The sequence below is a fragment of the Anser brachyrhynchus genome, assembly GCF_964034855.1.
Source record: "Anser brachyrhynchus genome assembly, chromosome: 4".
Lineage (NCBI taxonomy): Eukaryota > Metazoa > Chordata > Aves > Anseriformes > Anatidae > Anser > Anser brachyrhynchus.
In genome coordinates, this window is record NC_137698.1 from 44,559,303 (window position 1) to 44,582,926 (window position 23,624).

Below are 23,624 nucleotides of genomic sequence, written 5' to 3' on the forward strand. Positions count from 1 at the left end.
CTGGAGCCAGATTTCATGTTCATCAGGAACTGCAAAAAAAACACAGAAAGCAACGGACTTGGTATTTAGTAGAGCAAGTAACTAGGAAGAGTCTTCCATTAGAGTCTGTCCTCTGACTTCTAAAGGATACAGGTTGTAAGAGATAACCTCTCAAAATGCAATCTCAAACTTTCCAACTTGTGTTAGGCCTCTGTGGAAGCGTAGGAATGCAGTGGTTTTGATCTGAGCTCATGCTCAGACAGGAGCTCAATATATAGCAAAAGAGAAATTCTGGCAGGTCCTCTTCCCTGAGGGACTTTCATTCTGGAATTTACTTCTTCCCCCGATCCAGTACAGCCTGGATTTTTAGACCATCAGGGCGCTTCGTAACGTTCATCCATTCCACTGTGAACAGCCTCCTTCCCAAAGCTACCATTATCAACAGTTGCCTTGCTCAAGTTACAGCACTGTTGGATCCAGGTATTTCATTCTAGCACATTTGTAATTTACTGGGGTAGATTTATTTATGGAGTGGACCACTTCCCTCCCGGAAAGGTTATATACTTTTCACCACCTATAATGAATATATAGTTTAATGAATTCATCAAGAGCCTGATCCAAAGACCTTGAAATGAAGGGGCATCTGTTCAACAGTTTGCTGCCTCTAGAAAATGCAGAACACTCAGCTTGGATTTTATATAACACAAAAGATGATGCATTCACATTTAACAGCCAATTTTAAGGAAGAAACTTAATGCTTCTCTCTTTGGGCCCCATGATGTATGCAGTCTCTGGATCTCAGCTAGGCTTTGATCCAAAACTCTTGACCTAACTCTTCAAGGTACAAATACTGCTGTACAGAAATTGTTTGATATGGATGTTCTCTAAAACTTTTCCCAGAAAACTCTCAAATAAAACAGGCATTGTACTTCAGTAAGTAGTCCTATACTTCTGAAGAATGGCTGACATTAATTTACAGAGGGCAACAAAGTTGTCCGAGAGTCATCAGGTGCTAAAGAGATAGGCAGATCTTTCCTGTTGTCCAGTACATTCAGTAAGATGAGAAGATCATTGAAACAACGTGGTAATGAGTAACCAATTGTTTTGAGCAAGACTTCCCTTGGTACTATGTCTGTACACTTTATAAATCATTGACAGGTTTGCTATGCAAGTGGTCCCTGTATAATATATCCCTTGTATAATCTGAACGTTGGTTTCTCCACGCTCAGTTGATCTTTCCACTGCAATTTGTTGCAGGCCTAATAGCTGCTTAAATCATTTCTGACATCTAAAAGCATAGGCCAGATCTAAAAGCATAAACCAAAACTCATAGGCTTAGCTGCAAAATTCAGGCTCCCACAGCTGAGTGTGCAAAAATCTGCATTAGGCTTCTGACGTTGTCAGTGCAGCGTGCTCAGAACCTCCAGAGCAAGTTTACTCTAGTAAGTGTCTAGCTCCAGTTCCTAATGTCTCAATTCAGGGAATCACAATTGGAAATTCTGGCCCAAGGGCTGGGACACTGAAAAGAGGGTTGAAATTCTGGATTGAGTAAAATCTGTGTGAATTCTCTAGATAAGATTACAATTCTGTGGAGTGACAAGAACTCTGCATGGCCCAGCACCCAGGTATTCACACTTCTCTAGCAGCTGACCACGATGTGAAATCTCAGCACTTACTGCCTACACAGTCTCTTGGAAAACATGGAGACTAACTGTCAGGGACTCCAAATGATCGAAAATGATCCAAATGATGTCTTCTCTGAGTCATCAAAGGTCAGATTGCTAGCAGCTGTTTCGTGGAAATGGAAGCATGAAAATGGTAACAAAGTAGAAAAGAATGGAAAAAGACACCCCATTACATACATGCAGAAAACATTTTTGAGTGCAATGAAACACAGGTTCTTTACTATATTAATCTGTGTAGCACATGGAGTTTCATCTTGTAAGGAAGGGAAGTACTCAGACTTGGTTTGATTACCTCCACCAGCTTTAATATGCAAGTACAGCAAAGCTTGATCTAAAAATCACTAGTAACACTATGCACATGGCATAAGTCATCACTGGTCTACACGTGTTTCATTTCCATCTTACACGGGAGTGCTAGATGGGTCGTTTAACCTTTTGGATTCAGTTTGTCTGTGTAAAAGGGCTATTAATATTCACTTTCCTCTGGAGGATATTCTTGTTATTGTTGTTGCTGTTACAGTTGGTCATTATTACTAAACCAGAAAACTTTCACATCAGTAACACGAGCTTATGTCACCTGCTTAGGATTGCTGGGCTGCCACTATACTTGTAGTTAATCATAAAGTGGGTTGGCTTTTTTGTCTTTACTGTCTAATGAGAAACTAAATATATACCTACTCTGGGCTGATAACACTGGATACTGCGTGCACTTGCAGACCCTAGAAACAGAAAGTTTAGTCAGATGGTAACGGATTTCTGCAAAATACTCTGGATTTACACCAAGAGGAATGAAATTAAACTGAACTTTTATTAAATTGGTCTGTGTTTTGCAATCACAGGCTTACTAGCCTACTACCAAAATTTGACCTAAAAGGCATAAGTACCAGTGCCAAAAATTGTATTCTGGCCAAAATAAATATTTTACTTTCAGTAAATACATTTTCGCTTTCCTGCCTAAGACTAATGTTGAATTACAGCTGAAAAGCTCAGAAGCCTTCTGCTTCCAATGTAAGCTACTAATGAACATAAGGGACATTCTGCACCACAGTCCAAGAGCTAGCAGGATCTTCCAGTAAGAGTCTAGGAACTCCATAGAAGCATGATCTAATGGAAAAAAATATGACCAAACGTAATCCCCAGTAGTAACATTGCCTATATCTGTCATTTTCAAGAATCATTTTTACTGGCGTAACATTAGCTAATCCTTGGAGTTCTCAAGTGTGCCTACAAAAGTATTAACAAAAAGGTTTTAGAAAAACATAGCTCAAGGCTCTGCATAAAATTGCAGATGATAGCTTTTATTTTATTATTACTATTACTCATTTATTGGAAAAATGGGGCACTTCATTTGCATCAGTAATTTGCTCTGGTACCCTTCAGTGTAATTTGATAAACAAACACACCGGAAAAGAACATGCAGCAAAATGAAGATGAAGATGGTCAGCTTGGAAATTTTTAACTTCATCATAAAACTGATATCCCCAGAGCAAATCAATAGTGGAATTCAGTTTGAATGTCTACCAGCCCTTTAAGACCTCTTTTCTTGTATTCTCATTTTTCAGTATGCAGTAATCTGTGCAATTTGAAGTACTAAATTAGGCATCTGCATTCTCAGTGTTAACAATGCAATTCAGGAGGTCACTCCAGCCACGCTCTTAAGGCCCACATTCAGATTCCCTCCACTTAAGAGTGTCATTACAGCTGCAAGAGGCAGTTATGCAGATCACTCATGGTGTGGAAGGAAATTGGTCACAGCATGGTGTACATTTCTCCTTGTTATCATTATTTTCATTCACAGAAACAATTTAATAACCAGCAAAGGAAGAAACTGCCATAAGCTTTAGGTTGTTTTGCCTAGTATCTTGGCTCTGAGCATTGAATTTCTGTCGCTAGGTGATATGATAACATTAGTAAATAATAATAATAATAATATGATAAACATATCCAGAAGATAGAAGAAATACAATGTCTACCATAACTGCTCCTTGAGTTTCATTTTGTCTTTTTCTCACTTGTATTATGGCACACTACTGATTGTCTGCTTTCTTGTATGAGTCACATCACAAATTATATCATTTATTCTTTCAGGTTGCTCAGCTGATACCATAAACCATGGACAGCAAAGTTTGCCTGACACCTTAATGTAATCAAAAGTGCCCAGTGGTACAATTGTCTGCCTGTTGACTGCTCTGCCTATAGGGCATTTAAAGCAAGGAAAACCAGTGTGTTTGACTGCGTTTTTTTGCTTCATTTCTACTTGTCTCGTCCCTCCATACCTCTACACCTGACGCTTTCTCCCACTTTCTCTTGCCTACCTTTCCACTGCCAGTGTAACCTCTTTGCCCTTCCCTTTCCTTCCTGCTCAGTCTCCAGTGATAAATGGATCCGTTCTGTTCCTAAGCCTGAAACTGAAATCATTACCATAAAACCCTGTAAAAATCATGTAAGCTCTTTTAGGTATGTAGTTTAGGTATTCTGCAGGTTTTAACCAACAACCATAACATCAAGTGCCTGCAAAAATGCAGAGTCCAAGTGAGCATGCAGATCTAATTAAACATGCATCTAAATGAAACAGAAACAACAGAAAATGTACAAGAATAGATTGAAACATCAACTATGCATCACCCTCTTCCCCTTATCTGCCCCATCCAGTCCACAGATTTGGGTCACGAAAACGTTTGGTAAACTTTCTTTTGAACCTGTTAGCTCATCAGCTTTTTATCGTATTTATTTCTTTAATTTAACTGCAAAATTTCATATTTTTAAATTCAATGATTTGTAAACATTTATAATTCAAATGCTTCAGATTAGCTCCTACCCCCCTCTTTTTTTTTTAAGAAGTTTTGTGTTCCTAAGGCAGAAGATATATAGATCTGCCTTCAGTAAATTATCCTGGTATAAGATGAATTTGCCCTAAGGAAGCCAGGTTATAAAAACATTTTTCAGAAGTACATATACAGTTTCCATGCATTATAATTCTGGGTTGCACTACATGTTTGTTTTTTTTCTTATTTGTCCTTGCACAAAATGCTTGTATACAAGTTATTACTGCACTGCTTCTGCATACAATTCTTTACATATTTTTATTTGACTAACAACATTTTGCAAATTATCAAATATTATTCCATCACACAATGAAGTTGGTGAAAATCTTTTTTTTTTTTTTCCAAAATGTGGGCTGCATTTACATTGTTTGGTTCTAATATATTTTATATGTCAAAAGTCATAAAAAATCCTGTAAAAAATAATGTTCAACAAGACTCCACAACAATTAGCTGATACAAAAATCAGGAGTTAAGATTTTTTTTTTTAAATGAAGTCAATGTTAATCAGTTGTTGTGCTGTCTGCTTCAAGGAATTCAGTTTGAAATATAATGCCTTTCAAGGCTGTATTTTAGAAATATTTTCCCACAATTTCCGAATGATGAAAGAAGTGGACACATAAAAAAGTATTCTTCTCCAACTGTTCATGTACTGCATGTTATGGCATGACCTCTACTTTCACTGTTCACTCTTTATTCTGTAAATAATAGATAATTATACATTATATAAAATTATAATCATTGTTAATTTGTCATTTTCAAAGAGTATTTGGAAAACAGAGCTACCTGTGCAATATATTTGGTATTACACAACTTCTGTTTAAGAAGAATATGTGGAAACTTTTACTATTATGGAAAAAAAATATGCAAAAGTAGAGTGTCCATTTCTAAGCCTGACAGAGGAGAAACTCCTTTCCTAACCCGTGATTCATAAATACACCATAAACATCCCTCTTTGTTTCAGTGCTTGTATACTTCCACTACTATTTAGTGGAACAATTTCACATGTGACATTTCTGGTTTTGTCCATGACTCACAAAATGGGCAAAAATACCAGAAATCCACAACATTCACTAGCTATTTAGACTTGTTGTCCCTGAGCAGTTTTTCTGCCTCTGCATACACTATCACAAAGCCTAGGAACAACAACACTGCTGTGGGTTAGGAAGTGTTTACCGCCATTCTTGCAAGCCTCAGTTGTGAGGCTGTGATATACGAGTCTTCAAACTGCAGACTGTGCCAGGGACAGCCCAAGGAGTTGACCTAATTTAACTGTGACGAGCAGAAGTAACAGGAGCAAGGAAGTGGGGAAGTGAAGCAAGCTGCTATGTCTAGTAATCAAAGGATGTTGTTGCTTTCAGCTCACAAGCTATGGCACACAAAATGCCACAAGAAAGTCATTTTCCTGTTTGCACTGGGAGAGATGCTAGAGGCAAAGAGCCCCAAGCCCTGCTTGATGATACCCAAGCATCTCTGACAAGTTTTAAAGAATGACGGAAAAGTGAGAAATCGGGGTCTTGATTTTTCAGGTATTTAAGGTCTGACTTTTGTTAACAAGAATGTAGAACAGAAATGGTGTTGTTTTATTTTATTTATTTTTTGTTTGTTTGTTAAATCAGATTCTGAATCAATACTTGCACCGTTCCAGCAAAATGCCACTGGACTTCAGTTCAGGAAACAGAAAATACCAAAATGCTGATAAGTAGTGCCTCCAAGCATCTATTAAAAGTCCTATGTTTTATATATGTCGTTATATATTACTGACATTTTATATAATATCATTCACTGGAATAATGGCATTATCCATTTGCTTCTTGCTTGTCTTTCAGAAAGTGAAAGGCATAATTCTAATGCCTTTAATAACTTTTTTGAAATAATGACCATTGGTTTGTACCTGGAGGAATAAGCTGAAACGCCTGCCTTCGCACGTATTTATGGTTTACATTCAGCTCTTGAAATGTGGTTCCAAACTACCAAACCCACAACAGCTGGTTTCAGAAACTAGCATTTCATATTGTTCAGTATCAAGCATTAAAGCACATTAGAGTATGGAAGGAATGCCATGAATGAACTGGGTTCCTAGAGTCCCAGGAGATTTGTTTCAATTTCTAATCAAACTGGTTCCCAGACTTAATTCAATCAGCCTTTATTTTGGCAGGAAAATGACTTTTTTTTTTCCAGAAGCAATTACTGTAAATATAGATGGCTAAGCACTCAAGCAGCATATTAACAATTCTAAATCCTTTTCTTCTGCTGTTGATCATAAAAAAACCTTCCTTCCAAGCAATTGTAATGTCTCTCTTTATGGCATAAAATGAATAAAGAAAGGCCAACTGGGCTAGAATGACTTTTTCATACTTACACAGATTGAAGGTGACCTCTTCCAGTGTTTCAGACTCTCTTTATATCTTTAGAAATAACTGGAGACTATTTAAAGCTTATCTTATGGTTGTGATCTTTTGAAGTGCATCAGCTATATTAGAAGTGAAGGAAGACAATGAAGGAGGGGGAATGAAAAGAACTGATACTGTGTTACCACCCGTATTTACTTCAACCTCACTTGGAAGAAATTTGTCCAGTTAGAGGATAGTGACTTCCCATATTACAATCAACAAGGGAACCCGACTACCTAAGTAATTCTGACTTTCACTGCTAAAAGCAGCGTACAACTGCTTTAAATGTTAATCATGTGGTGACATGACATCCTTAAGTGTTGAAAAGACAGCGGCCCATGATAATGGGAAGTGACACACTGCAAAGAGAACCTATTTGCAGCTGGCAAAAGCATTAGGTTTGAATAATGGACTTCCCAGATAAACCAGCAGAGACAAATGGAGCTATATAAATACATATACGTACACAAAAAGAATGGGATTGAAAAATCACAGGATATAGGTTAATTTTAAATCAGTGCAGAAGCTGGTTTCTAGTTCTTGAACTGCCAATAAACTACACTAACCACATAACTATGACCACAGCTGGTACCATAGAAGATCTGTTCAGCTCTGGAGACAAACTTGTCAGCAATCCCTGGCAGAGAAAAGGAGGAAGGTTACCAAAAGGCAGCAGCTTTCCATTCCCAGCACCTCTGCAGAGAACCTTCTGCTTTGCACTACACAGCATTTTGGTATATTTGCTTGGGTTACATTTCCTCTTGTTATCATTTCCATGGGCATGGGAAGCCTCAAAAGACCAACACACACTTTTACCCATACACAGTGCAAAGTGGCAGTAAGGGCCTTTTTACAGAAAATTTCCCAATCATCTTAGTTTAAAGGCTTATACTTAGAGAAAAAAAAAAAAAAGAAAAAAAGAAAAAAAAAAGTCACTCCTTCATAATTCACATTAAAATAATATTGACATTATAATGCAAAACCACACAGGAAAGAAATATGGAGACGACATAAGAAGAGACAGACCTTGTCCCTTTTGGGACCTCGTCTGATGTTGAAAAGATAGCAGAAAGGCAGTTCTCAGCTTTCCTTCCCCTTTTTAAACTCAGAGCATCCTTATATCCCTTCAGCATAGCTTTTAGTTTAAAGAATAATCCTACAGTGTTTTCACACCCAATGAAAAGACTGAATGTAAGTGTGGTAAACAGACTAAAAAAGATCTGAGGAAGATATCATCAGGGAAAAAAAAAAAAAAAAGCATGACGTTTACATTTATACTACCATTTTTGCTTCAATGACCCAGTTTCATTATCTTTTATGAAAACACCCAACCTTTTAAGATTTTTTAAAAACTTTTAAAGATTTATTTTGCTAATTTATTAGCAGGTATCTACACTGATTTTCTTTCCTTACATGAGAAAGTGTTATGATGTTCATCTCAGCTTCATTTAATAAAAGTCTTCTTTCTGGTAGCACAAAGTGTTGGGACATCACCTAATGCCTAAATGCCAAAGAAGAGAGATTTAATTTGCAGGTATTACTGGGATTTACTCATGTTTCCTTCTTGTTTATTCAAGCAAATTTCTGTAGTATTTCCTTATTCCACATTCTCATTCTATTTTATCATCGTAAAGTCAACTCGTCACATTTGAAGCAGAACACTTAGTTATTTATGTGATTTTTTTTAAATGCTTAATTAGATGTTTTAACAATGCCTAATTGTTAGGCAATAATTTACAGTCAGGATTGATTACAAAGGAAGCTCCTAGATCACAAAGGCCCCAGTGCTTTTGAATGGCTTCTCTGCGATTTTGTCCATGCATGCTGCTGTATGCATAAAGGGTGACATCACTCATCTGCATTATTGTGCTGTACATTCATCAAAGTGCTGATTAGAATCTAAAAGTTCTCATATAGCAGTAGGATTTAGTAATTTGTAATCAGATACATAAGAGCGAACAAAAGGAAGTATCAGGGCTTTCAAAGGGAGTTTGTGACCTTCTTGTGTAGGTTCTGGAATAACTTTCCCCGTTGATTTTAAATTGTACCTGAATGGCAATATTAACCAAGCAGCTAGACATATATTACAGGTGAGGGAAAGTTTTCCAGTCAAATATCCACTGTGTAATTACACTGTAATATTTTACCATGTATTTAGGAATATTAGTACATGAAAAGGAACAAAGACATGAGCAGCTTGGTACGGTGAGACTGTAAGGCTCTCAGTTTGTTGTGGCTAACATTTCTAGCAGCGATTTTCTCGTTCCATGAGGGCATGCTGCTGCATTGCTGCTGTGTTTTTTAATTAATTTTGGGCTATGAAAGCTTTTCGTTGAGCAATAACAAGGACTACAGTGAAAATGTGTGGGATACTATGTGAAAAATGTAATGCTAGCCAACATTATACCTCTGTAGTGTGCATGAACCCTCTTTCTCTGAGGACATGTAGAAGGTTGCAAGCTACATCATGATAGGAAGCAAGCCAAGCATTTTATTTTTATTTCCATCAAAAAGAAACCTATTTCAATAGGGTATTTGTCTCCCTTTAGACCCAGTCTCCTACCTGCATAAAATGTCAATAAATCATTCCATACTTGACTATTCAAGCACAGAGCACATCCCAAGGAAAGTTTACAGTTTCAAGTCAAGACATCTTTGTCAATGACCTCAAGGCTCTCACGGATCCCAGGTGGAACACAGCTCACCAGTTCAGTTCTCACTTTCAGCCTCCTAGGCAATACCTGTTATTTCCAGCGTGTTATTAAATTACTGCTCTGCTTACAAAATGCAGATATGTTTAGACAACAGGCAGGGGTCTTTACTCCCACCCAGAGAAGCCTGCATATCTCTTTTGAAGCCACCGATAGCGTATTTGGGCACAGATACTCAGGTATCACCTGCTGCAGCAAGATCCCAGTGCCACAACACAAATCTGCACGAGCCCCTGGACTTTCCGTCCCACATGGAGGCCTGCCAGGACCCCACTCGGCAGCACGGGGCCGCTTCAGACCGCTCAACATTGCCTTCAGCTGCAACATCTTCTCAAGGGCTGTTGCAGCAGCTGGGGCTTGCCAGAGTTCACAAATGGTTTAAGAATCCCTCCCGCCTCGCCTCGGCGATGTCCCAGGCGTGATCCCCCTGTGAAAGGCAGAGCCGGGGGGAGCTGGGGGCCAGGCTCCTGCAGCTCGGCAGTGCCAAGGAATTCCCTCCTGCATCAGTGGTGCAAAGGCAATGGATGCAAGCCAGGGGTCTAGCTCAGAAACTGCTCATTTTAGATAGCGGTTCTCCCCGTGCACTCCGCTTCCGTTAAGTGAAAAATTACCAGGTGTTAGCTAGCATTCAACTAAAAGTGACAAGGAACACTGGGAAGCATTTCCTTCAACTGACTGGATACCGTGCACTTTTCTGAGGTCTTAAAAATTTAGTTTCAAGCAGTTTTCCTCAAAATGCATAAATGTCTATTACTGCAGCTTAGGGGACGGAACATTCCTGCTTACTCCAGAAACACAGTTACTTGTCTGCACATAGCTGAATTCTGGCAACACAACTGATTTCACCTATTTACAAAGATTTAGTTCACACTGTTAAAACAGATCATTTCAGTAGATCGAGAGAATAAGAATTTAAGAATCCAGAAGAAAGGTCCCGGACAGGGGCTGAGTCTGCTGTTGTTTTCCGCTGCAGCCTTGTTTTTCAGAGCTCTGCCAGCACTAGCAGCTTCTGCTCACAGAGGGATCAGAAAATTATTATTTTTTGTTCATGATTATAAAGAAAGTGGTTCCCTCTCTCTAGCCCATTTTCTGCCTTGTTTCATTGTCAGTAAAACTTCATTGACAGCAAGCAGACTGAAAGGGGTGCAAATGAATGCTGATTCTGCCCTGCTCCTTTGTTTCTTGAAATCCAGCCAAAATCATCGCGTTTCATATATCCCGAATAAAATCATAAATCCTTCCCCATGGGGAGCAGCGTGTTCCCCTTGAAAGTTGGCCTGTGGTTGCAAACCACTTAGGGAATATAGGCCAGGTTTCTAAGGCTTGCTCTGTAACTGAAACTGGGGCATGCCTAAGTTCTTTGTAATACATAACTGTTGTTTCCATTGCTATGAAAATTTGCATATTTCTTAAATAAATTTCCTCTCTGTATTTATATATGTACTTAAAATGTTGATAGCTGAGCTGCCAGATGCTATAGATGGTCCCAGCTCAACTGGACATACGGAATCTATTCTGCCTTACGCAAGGGGAGGATGTGACTCTAAGTGTAAAATTTCAAACCCATTTTTATATGCAATGTTACTTATGCTGAAAAGTTGTTGGAGATTACTTGGGTCTGACCTTTATGATATATTAATATGCTTTTGCCTTATTTTGCAAAGAGTTTTATGTGCAATCTTCACCATATAGATAACTATAAGAATGTGCATAAATTCCCATACTTCTCAGCTGTAGATGTCAAATGTCACACGTTACTGTCTTGTAAGTGTATTGCTCACATTGCAGGACAGCAAGCACCACAGTCTAAGTATCTAAGCCAGCATTTTCACTTCCATGACCATACTCTAAGCATCCTGATTTTGCCTTCACATGCCCACCATTTCCATCACTATACCCAGGTTTTCATTAGAGCTTCTGGTACACTCACTTCTCTTTCAATCTAATGTTCTTAATATAGATGACATGTGAAAAGTAAAAATAATATTCTACACTTCTTTAACATGGTAAGTAGTGGCAGAGTAATACAATACAAACATTCCAAGTTTCTGTTTCAGACAATAGACTGTCTCCTACAGTCTCAGTGCAAAAACATACATTTTTCTCACAATTTTCATTATTAATCTTCTCCTAGATGGTATAGCACACAGTAGATCTATATGTTCATGGAAATAAATTTCAAGAGGAAGAACACTTTGGTAAAACATCCTTAGGCATTGGAGTACTCTTGAGGGAAATCACATAAATCAACATTTTTCTCTATATACATGAACTGTTCCCAAAAAAATCAAGAAATGGCCACTCTACTGAAATCCTGGTAATTATCCTCATATAGCATCTGAAAACAATGATCTGTCATAGCCCAGAAAATAAGTGAAGCCCAATAAATAAGCAGTTCTTGCCAGAAGACAGAATGTTTTTCTAAAACCTCTACATGCTGTTTTTTGACTGGTTTTGTACAGCAGGTTCATTAAGTTATTAAACCCTTTCTGTGAGTTAAAGATCTTCTGGTGTTCCTGACACCAACTGGCACTAGATGCACACCATGAAATTCCCATCTCTTTAACTAGGAATACCTCTGTTTCCTTTTCAGTCTGCATTGCAAAATCAGCAGCAACAGCACGCTGTTCTGGGTCCGTGTTCATCAACGATTTGTGCCAGTAGCTCATTCAGTTTCAGAACTGCCATGGTTTGTCTTCAAGTAAGGGGAGTTTGTTCTCTTCCATGCTTTGCCTTCTTTTTTTTTTTTTCTTTTTTCCCCTCTTCATTAACTGGATGTGAAGTAAAATGCTAAAGCACTGTAAAATCCAGTTTATTATAATTCAAAAATACCAAATCCGGTAATAATTATCTTACATGCTAGGACCCTGAAGTTGTGTTACAGTATTGCACAGGAATAGATTTACCAGGTTTAGTGTCAGGAAATTGCAAAAGTGGTTTAAAGTCACTGTTGCTCCAAACCCCAAAGCTCCACCAGATGCAGGAAGGTCAGACTCAAATAATTTGGCCTATTTCAGTGCTCCTATGTGCCCTGGAAGACAACCTTTCCTGCTCAGGATTTTCCAGCTTCTGTCATGGGACTCAATTAAACAAACATCAGCCAGCCACCCTCTGACCTTAGCATACATCTCTAATGATCGCATTATTTGTCCATCCATAAAGTGAACAAGTCTAAGGCCTCAGTTGTCATAGTAACTTGGATAAGGTGTCAAAGAGAAAACTGAAAAACTGATGTTACACAGGCACCAAACAGTTTTTCTAAGAAGCAAGACTCCTTCTAAAAGGAACACAATCTGTAGAATACCACAGCCCTCTGCGATACTTTGCCTTTCATGCTCTCTACTGTTACAAAATATTCACCCCAGAAACAAACTTCTCAAAAGGCAGTTTTCCGATATAATTTAGGGAGTCTCCTGGACTCATATGTATCAGAAACTGCTAGCCTAACTCAATTACAATATTTGGTATCCTATTATGAACTCAGCAGAGCCAAAAATGGGGTCAAAGGAGAGAAGAATGAGAGGAGGAGGAGGAGAGAGTGTGGCCATCATGGCTATGGACAGAAGAAGCAGGAGCAGTCACTGCAGAAGTTCAAAGTCTTTTCCCACTTGAGTTTCAAAAAGAAGTTGCAATTCATTAATTCCTGTGTCACAGAACCCCATAATCATTTGCAACCACTATCAACCATAGAAAAACAAACTGTAGCTTTGACTAGCATTCACAGGAGACATGGGATAGACTTGGGGAAGTTGCTTTACGTTTCCCAGTCCTGTGAGATGTTTCTGCCCATGAAAACTCCTCTAAAAGCTCATTTTGTGATTTGAGATGGAAATGGATATCACTGATTCCTCTTCCCCTCGTAAGTCTCCTCTTGCTGGACACTTACCTCTGAATAATTCTAATAGATTAAAAAAAAAAAAAAAGGAAAAAAAAAAAAAGAAAATTCAAGTCCACCTCACAGACCACATAAACCTATTAAACTTCTTTTGGGAATGGTTAGATCTTCACAAGCTACCTACTCAGTTGCTCCTTCCTCTTTCCAAGAGGCATTGGTGCATCTCTAGTTGGCATCTAAGACTGCTAGAGAAAAGCTAGCCTAGAGAAAAGCTAGCATGCTACTTTCTGTGCACGAGCACAATTAAAAGCATCAAGGCTTTGCCAAAAGCAGAGGAGAACAGTCATTGTGAGACCTTAGACACATGCACTGAAATGAAAGTTCAGAAAGTGTTGTCACAGATTTTTTATTAAATTCTAGGTTATGCTTCTTTGCTTAAATTGGGAAGGCCTAGCCCTTGACCTCTCCCCTATTTTTCCCAGCTACCCAAGTGCAGTGCACTGCTCCAGGAGAATCATCTCTTCATTGCCACCATGATTGTCCAGCCTATCCTCAAAGACCACGGAAGGCTCCCATACACAACTGGGCAGAAAGGAAAAAAAAAAAAAAAAAAAGAAAGCCCAACCTCAACATAGCAACCCAAGAGAAGGGACAGGTATCTGAACCTCTGTCACCAAAGCCTGAGCTGAGCACAATGCGCCCTGCAGGATGTCCCATTTTCAAAGCCAAATGTGAGGAAGGACTTTCCTTTGCTCCTGCATTCCACAGTAATGCCCAGTGGCTGTCTGCAGCTCACTCACTCCAGCAATTACAATCTCTGATTAAACTGCATAATAACTTAGCTAGCATTTGAAGGGCTGGGACATAATTCTTATAAGCATTATACCCCTTGTGTTCTGAGAAGGAAGGGAAAATGACTGTAGTAATCCACCATTGTAGAGAAATGGGATGTCTGGTTTAAAAGGTATTTTACACCCTCTCTTTTCCTGGCTCTCTCTACTTGCAACATCTCTGTGGTGAATTTCTGAGTTGTATGGGCTGGTGGTTTTATTGCTTCCTAGCCATAAATAACAAAGCCAAGTCAATTTTTTAAACCTATTACCTGTAAAACAGTGTCAGAGATTATAAGATTTTTTTTTAACTTTATTTATAAGGGAAATTAAAGTCTTTTGCCCTAAACACAGTCTCTTTTGCTGTGGAAATACAACAGTTGCATGTCAGGGCCATCTTGTGTTAGCCACATGAGCTCTGCAGGAAAGGCTACTTGCTTTTGCTGAATTATGGCAAAACTGCCAACAGAATAAAATCACCTCAGCACTGGTGTGCAAATAACTTGTAATAAAGCAATCGATTAGCAGAGTACAAGAGTAACTGTGGACAGTGAACAACACACTGAGCTTTAAGGGAAGTGCCATGGCAGTGTGTTTAGCCTTCAAGCTACACATTCTACACACATCAACAACACGTAAGAGACTAGCACATTAGATTCATATGCTAAAACTGCAGACCTCTGGGACCAAAACTCTCTCTTTTATTATTTGTTAACATTACCGAGCACGAAAGATCAGTTCTCGAACATTAATTCCAAATAGAATAATATTGCACTAACAATGTGTCATTGCCTTACCACAGTTCATCTGATGACAAGACAAAAATCATTGCACACTACCTGGTTGAGGACAAACTAATGGCTATGTGCTCTTCATAGCCTGACCTGGCTTGAGCTTCACATGTAGAAAAGCCTGTGAGGAGTTCCCTTACAGAAAGGTGACAGATTTGTGCTGTGCGGGGTCTCTGGGCAGATGCCAAGGACCATTCTCATTTTGGAAGCAACGGATAACAGTCCACAGGGAAGAACTGTATTGTAGCTAGCTGTTATGTACAGAAACCATCCTTGAGGAGCCCAATCAAGCTGAAATAAAACTATCAAGTTCTATGCTAAATAAAAAACACTGAAGACCCCAGAGAAGAAAAAAAAAAAAAAAAAAAAACTGTTCCCATCTCAGAGAAAATGAGATGGGAAAGGGGTAAAAGAGAGGAGGAGGAGGATACCAAGAGAGGCAAACTGGTGCTCTTCCAGAGGAATGTGAGTCAGCATTGCCTGCTGTTAAGGTCTGTGGATTATTTACCACAGCCTAGCTAGCCCTTAAACAACAAGAGAGCCCTGAAGTAGACACATGATGAATTTTCTCTCTCAAGTGGACTACTTGAGCTACACTCCTGTGGTTTTTGAAACAAGAAGAGATACTCCAGCAAAGACCAGTATAAACCATATCTTAAATTTAAATATTTATATTTTCTATATATTGCACTTGAAATTCAGGCTGCACATAAGCCACAGATTTTTGAGAGAAATGAAATAGTTATCATAGTTCAGAAATAATGACACAGAATTTAGCAAGCACTGAAGAGCTGCTTCATACTATTAAATCTCATCTTTAGAAGAAAACTGCATGTCATTGACTGACACAGATTATAATACTTAGGCTTAAGGGGAAATGAGATGATAGGGCTCTTATATTAATTCTTAAGTGGATCTGCAGCCAAGTACTCTAAGGAAAAACACAGTAAGTCAACTCAGCATCTGCAAGATCAATATAATTCCTTAAGAGGAAAAAGTTCTGTGTTTAACTTATTTTTCTCCCACAGGGGACTGTGTCAGACTGTTGCAGGAAGCAGTAAATTGCAGAGTTTGTGGACTCTGTTCAGGCACAACAAGAAATCATTGTAACTCAAGTGATGAAGTCAAAACTACAGGAATCCAGTGGAAACTATTTTTCATGCTCTGAATTGCAGCTAGAGTTGTGGCTTTAAACTGTGTCAAATAAATGGCACTGCTTGAGACCCAGATCTGCATAGCCTTAAGTACCAAGCTGAATCCAGCTCTTACAGATTTTAATGAGTCCAAGAATAAAAATCACTTTTCTTGGGACTAATTTGTTTCCACAGAGTATTTCATGACTCCAGGAAAGCTCCTTTCTTTCTCAATAAGAGAGACCTAATCCCAAGCAGCTGCTGAATTCACATTCGATTAGTGTGGGTATGGCAAAGCACTTAACCCACTCTCAGCTCTTACACAGATCCTCACAGCACTTTGTGTCCACCCCAAAAAGATTCCAGTTCACTGGACTGAATTCCAGATTCTGAGTTTCAGTTTACCAGGGATGCAGGACAGGCCTGGGGTGTGAGACCTGTTACACAACACGAAACTGTGTGAAGGTAAAAAAGAAACCTGGACTTGAGTGCTGATCAAGAAGATACCATAACCAAGTGGTGTTTAGGCTGGACGTCAGTCCTGGGAGCCAAGCACATGTAAACAACTTGTTCTATCAAGAGTTTCGTTTGCCTCGGCCAACATTACAGTGGCTCAAACTTCCAGTTTCACTTCTAAGAGTTTTTCAAGAGTGCTGCTGCTACTTTTCAGACCTTTATCTCCAGTCTTACACCTATGTTTCCCTCACCTCTTCCCAGTGGCTTCAAAATCCTTCTCTCTCTAGAAAGATCCATAACTTTTCTGAAGAAAAACAGCCCATCATTCATTTCTACTGCATGTTTGGAAAACAGCTGACACCATCCATCGAACAAGGGCTCTCTGCCCTTCTAAGCTTCCCACTGGAAGAATTACAGACTCTACAGACTGTAGTGGCAGACACTTCAGAAGCAATGTTCAGTAATAGTAACAACTATACTTGAAACTGTGAAAAAGGACTAAATTGAATAAGGTAAGTTTTAGAATACAAATTCCTTAGAATTAGTAGCTATAACTGGTTAGAAAGTTTAGTCGGATATAATAAACCACAAAGATTTTTTCCCACCTTCTCTTGGAAGACAGTTTTGATGGGCAGGTCTCTACATTGCATTGCACAAGTCAACATGTGCTTTATTACTACTACAAAATCTTCATTCTTGTTTCTAGCTTTGAGGAAGAACCTGAGATAAGATGTGAATATGAAAAGCATTTCCACTGCTTTACATAAATTATATCCTAACCAGGTCATACAAGTAATAGTTCTGGTTTGGAGGACTTGAACATCCAGGGGAAAGCAGAGAACTGATTCCAGTTAAACTAAATTTGAATCTTCAATTTCCCTTTGCATTATCAAACATAAGAAAAAAAATATACCCAGCACAAGTTTAATTTCTAGCCCCATTCAGAAAACCCCATATTCATCTGTGGCAGACAGTGCACACCCCTCAAGTTCATACCTGCAAGCTATGGGAACCAGGAGGCCTGCTACCTCGATTTTGCACAGGTGACTTTCTGGCCAACAAAGTGATAGATGCAACCTTAAATTCAAAAAGGGGCTGAACATTTCATCCCAGATCTATGCCTGTGACAGCGCTCTTTGTACGGCAGAGAGAATGGAAGAAGGAACACAACATGCACAGTTACTCTCTGAAGAACAGCCAAACGGGTATAAACTGCCAATGTCAAGTGAGGAATAGGAAGCAGAATGAAGATGATTCAGGGGCTAATTAGAGAGCGGACAAAACCTCTTTCTATTTTCCTTCCTCTGCGTAGCTCTTCTCATCTGACTCAGAAGGGTGGGTGACCAGCCATTTAAGTATGCCCAGACCACTGAGGATGCAGGTCACCTTGGGTCGCAGACTGCTGGGCTCCTTGTCGCAGCGACATGCATGGCTCTCATCTGCAGAAAGATCTCTCAGGTTGGGAGCCTTCCCAACCCCTTTCCGGGTAATTCTCTGCTTGGAAGAACCAAGGCCCAGACCTTCCTCAAGGAAACAGCTCTCATGATATACTTTCCCTTAGCTTATGTGGAGGTATGGAGGACAAGGGCTTCTTTATGTAATATAAATAAAACTACCAACAGAAACTCAAGCACATCCCAGTGGCAGGAAAAGGATTCTAATCTGACATTCTGATCTTTGACAAGAACAAGATAAGCACCCTTTTAAAAATGTTTATTCTAATGCATTCAATGTAGGACAGAGCCTCTCAACTGATCCATTTTACAGTACACATGATGTGTATTTTGCCTGATAGCAGATTTTAACCTATGTTATTGAGGCACCCATCACATCCAGACTTGATGGGACAATCTCAACACAGAACAGTCAGTGAAGAAAGCACCTGATGGACTTGGTCAAATGAAGTCTGTGGCCAATTTTAGAGAAGAATTAATAAAAGTAAAAAAAAAAATGGCCACAGGATTTCTCTTCCCATCTCAGGGAAAAGAAAAAAAAAAAAACAAAGAAAGAAAGAGAGAAAGAGAGAGAGAGGGAGGAAGTATGGGAGGAAGGATGGAAGGATGAAAGAAAGAGAGAAAGAAAGAGAGAAAGAGAGGGAGAGAAAGAGAAAGAGAGAGAAAGAGAGAGAGAGAAAGAGGGAGAAAGGGAGAAAGGGAGAGAGAAAGGGAGAAAGAGGGAGAGAGGGAAGGAAGGAAGGAGGGAGGGAGGAAGAGAGAGAGGGCATTATTTCAGCCATAAGGGAAGAAAAAGAGAGAGAGAAAGAGAGAAAGAGAGAAAGAGAGAAAGAGAGAAAGAGAGAAAGAGAGAAAGAGAGAAAGAGAGAAAGAGAGAAAGAGAGAAAGAGAGGAGGAAAGGAGGAAAGGAGGAAAGGAGGAAAGGAGGAAAGGAGGAAAGGAGGAAAGGAGGAAAGGAGGAAAGGAGGAAAGGAGGAAAGGAGGAAAGGAGGAAAGGAGGAAAGGAGGAAAGGAAAGGAGGAAGGAAAGGAGGAAGGAAAGGAGGAAGGAAAGGAGGAAGGAAAGGAGGAAGGAAAGGAGGAAGGAAAGGAGGAAGGAAAGGAGGAAGGAAAGGAGGAAGGAAAGGAGGAAGGAAAGGAGGAAGGAAAGGAGGAAGGAAAGGAGGAAGGAAAGGAGGAAGGAAAGGAGGAAGGAAAGGAGGAAGGAAAGGAGGAAGGAAAGGAGGAAGGAAAGGAGGAAGGAAAGGAGGAAGGAAAGGAGGAAGGAAAGGAGGAAGGAAAGGAGGAAGGAAAGGAGGAAGGAAAGGAGGAAGGAAAGGAGGAAGGAAGGGAAGGAAGGAAGGGAAGGAAGGGAGGAAAGGAAGGGAGGAAAGGGAGGAAAGGGAGGAAAGGAAGGAAAGGAAGGAAGGTTAGTTTTCCAGGACAGTTACCTATGAATTCACATTGGAGCAGAGCAAGGTAGAAGAAAATCAGACTCCAGAAGACTTCTTGGATCATGATTACAAGCCCATCCATTAAGGAGATGAAAGGATTGAAGGGCCAAAGGTGACTGATGAGACTCTGGGGAGGCAGAGGAGAATTGGTGCTCAGCCACAGCCTCCCAAGGGTGCCTCAAAAGGTAGTGCTGCTCACCAACCCCCATGCCAGGTGACACACAGACACAGAGCAAAGAGAAAGGCCACACCACAAGCTGCAGGAAATAAACAATAATGTCAGACAGGCATGGAAGCACAAAAATACTGTGAAACAATCCTAGTCACCATACCCGCAACATCACCCTTCCCAAGGCCGTGGACTGGTAGCATGTTAACGAAGAGGAGTCTGAAGGACAGCAGCGAAGTCACTTTCTGCATGTTTAGAAATTGCCAAGCCCACACATCGTTAAGAAGTGCTTGTTGGACAAAACAAGAGATCAACGTGGCATTATAGACCGGATGGAGACATCACGATAGTGACTAATAGTGGGGAGAGGAAAAGCCTTCAGCCTGAGGACAAGCAGATAGCAAAAAGATGCCAAGGGAAGGGGGCTGTACTCGAAACAGCGATCTAGGAGCGTAATCTTGGCAACCACACTCTGGGGGAGCTGCACAAGGGAGGGCTGCAGTTGTCATGGAAGAGACACAAGGAAGAGCCTAGTCAAATATTTTAGCTGGATAAAAACTGCTTTACCATTAAGTTAATATAAAACAGAGAATCTACAAAAGTTACAGCACAAGCATAGGTCAAGCTGAAGACTGAACTCAGATTACGGGTGACAGGTTGGACCATGGCAACATGCACTGTGATCGAGAAAGGAAATACATTCCAACTTGGAACTGGGCAAACGCATCATTTCACCTCCCCTCCACCCCTCCACGTTTTTGAAAGAGCTAGCATGGAGTACTTGATAGCTGCTGTGACAATTTCCTGGCATGATCTTTAGTTGCAGATGAAGAATGTCGAGGCTTAACTAAATCATCTTCAGAGAAAAATTAAAGATAATGGTCAAAAAAGCCCTGAGGAATTAGTTAATTCAATAACTCTCCATACAGTGTCGTGATTCCAGTGCTTGACATCTTAGTGCTACAGGAGGTCAAAGGCCTGAACACAACTGCTGTCTGCTTCCACATGAATGTGGAAATCCTCCCTTTGCCATAACCTTAACTTCCTACTTCTTGCTGTGAAGCTAACTGACCTGGCCAGAAGACAAGAATTCCTCCTCATGAAAAACACTGAGGTTTTGGCATTTGCCATTCAGACAAAAATGAGGGATTTCAAAATATTTCACCACAGGGGAAAGAATGTCTGTGAGCTACTCCAAAGAAGCACTGAATGCACTTGTCTAGTGGTGATTCAAGTCTGCTCTTCTCAATTTCTGTAGCTGACTTTTCAAAGAAAGAGGGGAAAACATCCAAATCTTCCTTTTGGATTCAGCTGTTCCTCTGAATAAAATTAAAATAGGAGGCTGAATGTTTCCTTCTCTGTTTATGACAGGCCATTATTTACGCATTCTTGAGATAAACTATGGGAAACATAAAGCAGGGTGATTTCTAACTGAATCAATAAGGATGAAAGATGATGAGAATAGTTTTTGTATCTGGTATACAGAGCATAGCATCAGTTAAAAGCTGCACAAACTGCCAAGTGACTTAATAACCAGACGTACTTGGTGCACAGTCACTGAGTACAAACATGTCATGTACAGCTGACAGAGAAGTCGAGGCAGGAGCTGAACACCTATATGTCATGGAGTATCTTGTGGGTACAAATCCATGCACCACCTGTGCAGGGGGTGACAGAAGCACCTCAGTCCTGATACTTCAGTGGCACTGCACGTGTACTTGGGAAAAGCTCAGCCCAGAGACGGTACAGTTGGGATTAGCCAGGAATATCACTAAGTAAACGGTTAACATTATCTGTCTTTGCATCCTGTATAATTGTGGCATTTAGCTCAAGTTGTTGGAAAGGGTCTGAAACCAATCACATTCTGGTTAATCTTACTTGAGTAACTGCAGCTGGCTGGCCGGAAGAGAATTACTCTAAGATGAATTTGTAGTGTCTTATAATAAGGGTTACCGTTACCCAGCAAGAAGCATTCCTGGGCCAGCCTTGCCCCATGTTCTGAAAGACTGAGGAATGCACGGGAGGAGGAGAAACTTTTTATTTGAATAGCTTCCGAATTTTTTCATGCTTTGCCTTGGTCCTCCTCTCCTTTTCCCAGCCACCCTGTTCTCACAGCAGTCGAGACTCTCTAGTGAAACTTGCTTAGTTATCTGGATATTTTTCTGGATAAATTTGCCTTGTGGCTAGAGAGATAAGAAATTTTCTCATTTAAACCTGTCTTGGAAGATATCTGTAGTAAAAATGAGGCTACTCTGTTTCACTACACACCTATCCAACTGAATAACTCCTGCGTGCTTCTTAAACCCAGAATACAGAAGTACATGTGGTTTTATAAGGTTACATAAAAAGTTATAAATGTCTTATGTAAGTATTTGTCTTGTTCATAGTCAATGGGAACTATTTGTACATGTAAGGCAAGCAAGATTTACCCTGTAATGGATAATCCTTTCTTCATTTAATAAATAATCCTTTGTTTACTTTTCCTCAGTTCTCAAAGTCAGTCTTCAGAACCTAAAAAAACAACCCATGACCTCATTACCTTCTCCCATCGTGGTGCTGGAAGCCTAGGGATGACTGAGCTTATGTTAACATGCTTGCAATAGCAATTAGCCTTTTTTCCTCTCCTTTGAAACTGGTCTTCTGATGAAGGCTGTTCAGAGAACGGTCATGATGTTTTATACATGATTCGAATGCAAATCTCTTTCACCTGAGAACCCAAGGTAGAAGCTTCCCCTGAAAAGTGTAGACCTTGCTCCCCATAAATATTATGTGAGGTAGCCCAGAGGAGAGTTGTCTGCTACTAAATCTACTGCTGGCCTGCACAATGCTGAGTAATGCAGGTAATGCTGACAGGAGAGGGAGAGCTGTGCCTGTGTGTTCAGCTGACCCAAATGGGGCTTGGCTGTGTACTCACACCCACACGCAAAACCTGGTTCAGAAGCTCAAGCAAGCACGAGTAGCTCTGACCATGGTGCAGGCACAAGTGTTACCCTGGGCAGCACCCAGACTGCTGAGTACCTTCATTTGGGCACACCAGCTAGTTGCCAAACCTATAATTCAGGAGAAGGCCAACGTCAAGGCAGCTTTTAGCTGCAGGTCCACTAAGGCCCTATGGCTGGTATTTAGACTGCAGAATGCCTCTATACAGCAGAGACAGGGCCAGTACGGAGTCAAAGGGCCTGGCCTGGAAGAAGACGATGACCAAAAAGAAAGGTGCAGCGGCTCCAGAGAGACGTGCTTGCAGCTACAGGGCTGGGAAAGCAGACTGTGGGCTGTCCCATGCCCCTGGCCAGCTGAAGGTGGCCAAAACACTTGGAGGGCAAGTAAGTGGGCACAGCTGTAGGGGCAGCCTGTGGGGTTCTCAGCCATACACTGAGAATATGGGTCAGCCCTACCACCTGCCCTGCCTTGCCACCCCACGGCTGCATGCAGCAGGATTGGACATGGAGGAGAAAAGATAGATTTCAAAACAAGCAGGAATTTCAGGATTTATTTCAATGGCTGCTATTTCTTTTTTGTGTGTTTCACCAGCCTATGGCTTTGCGTGACTTAAAGTCTTCCCAATTTCAGACTCTGAAACCTCCCCACTACACATCAGGGCCATACCCTAATCAGCTCCTTCAACTTAGAAAAATCTGCTGTAAAGGGGGAAGAAATTCTGCTTGGACTAAATTATTTCCTATCCAAATGAAAGCCCCTTAAACAATGCAACAGCATTTTACTATATATCATCGTAAATATTGACATGATTTATTTTAAAATGGTTATTAAAATTAGGTTCCTAATCCCACACTGAAGCATTTAAATCAATGTCAACCTTTTCCAAAATGGCAAGTATTCAAGCAATACCCCCTGAAATATATGGTGGCCAGCACTTTTGAATGTCAGGCCATTAATTTATGTGGCTATCTTTCAGCATCCAATTTTGCTTGAC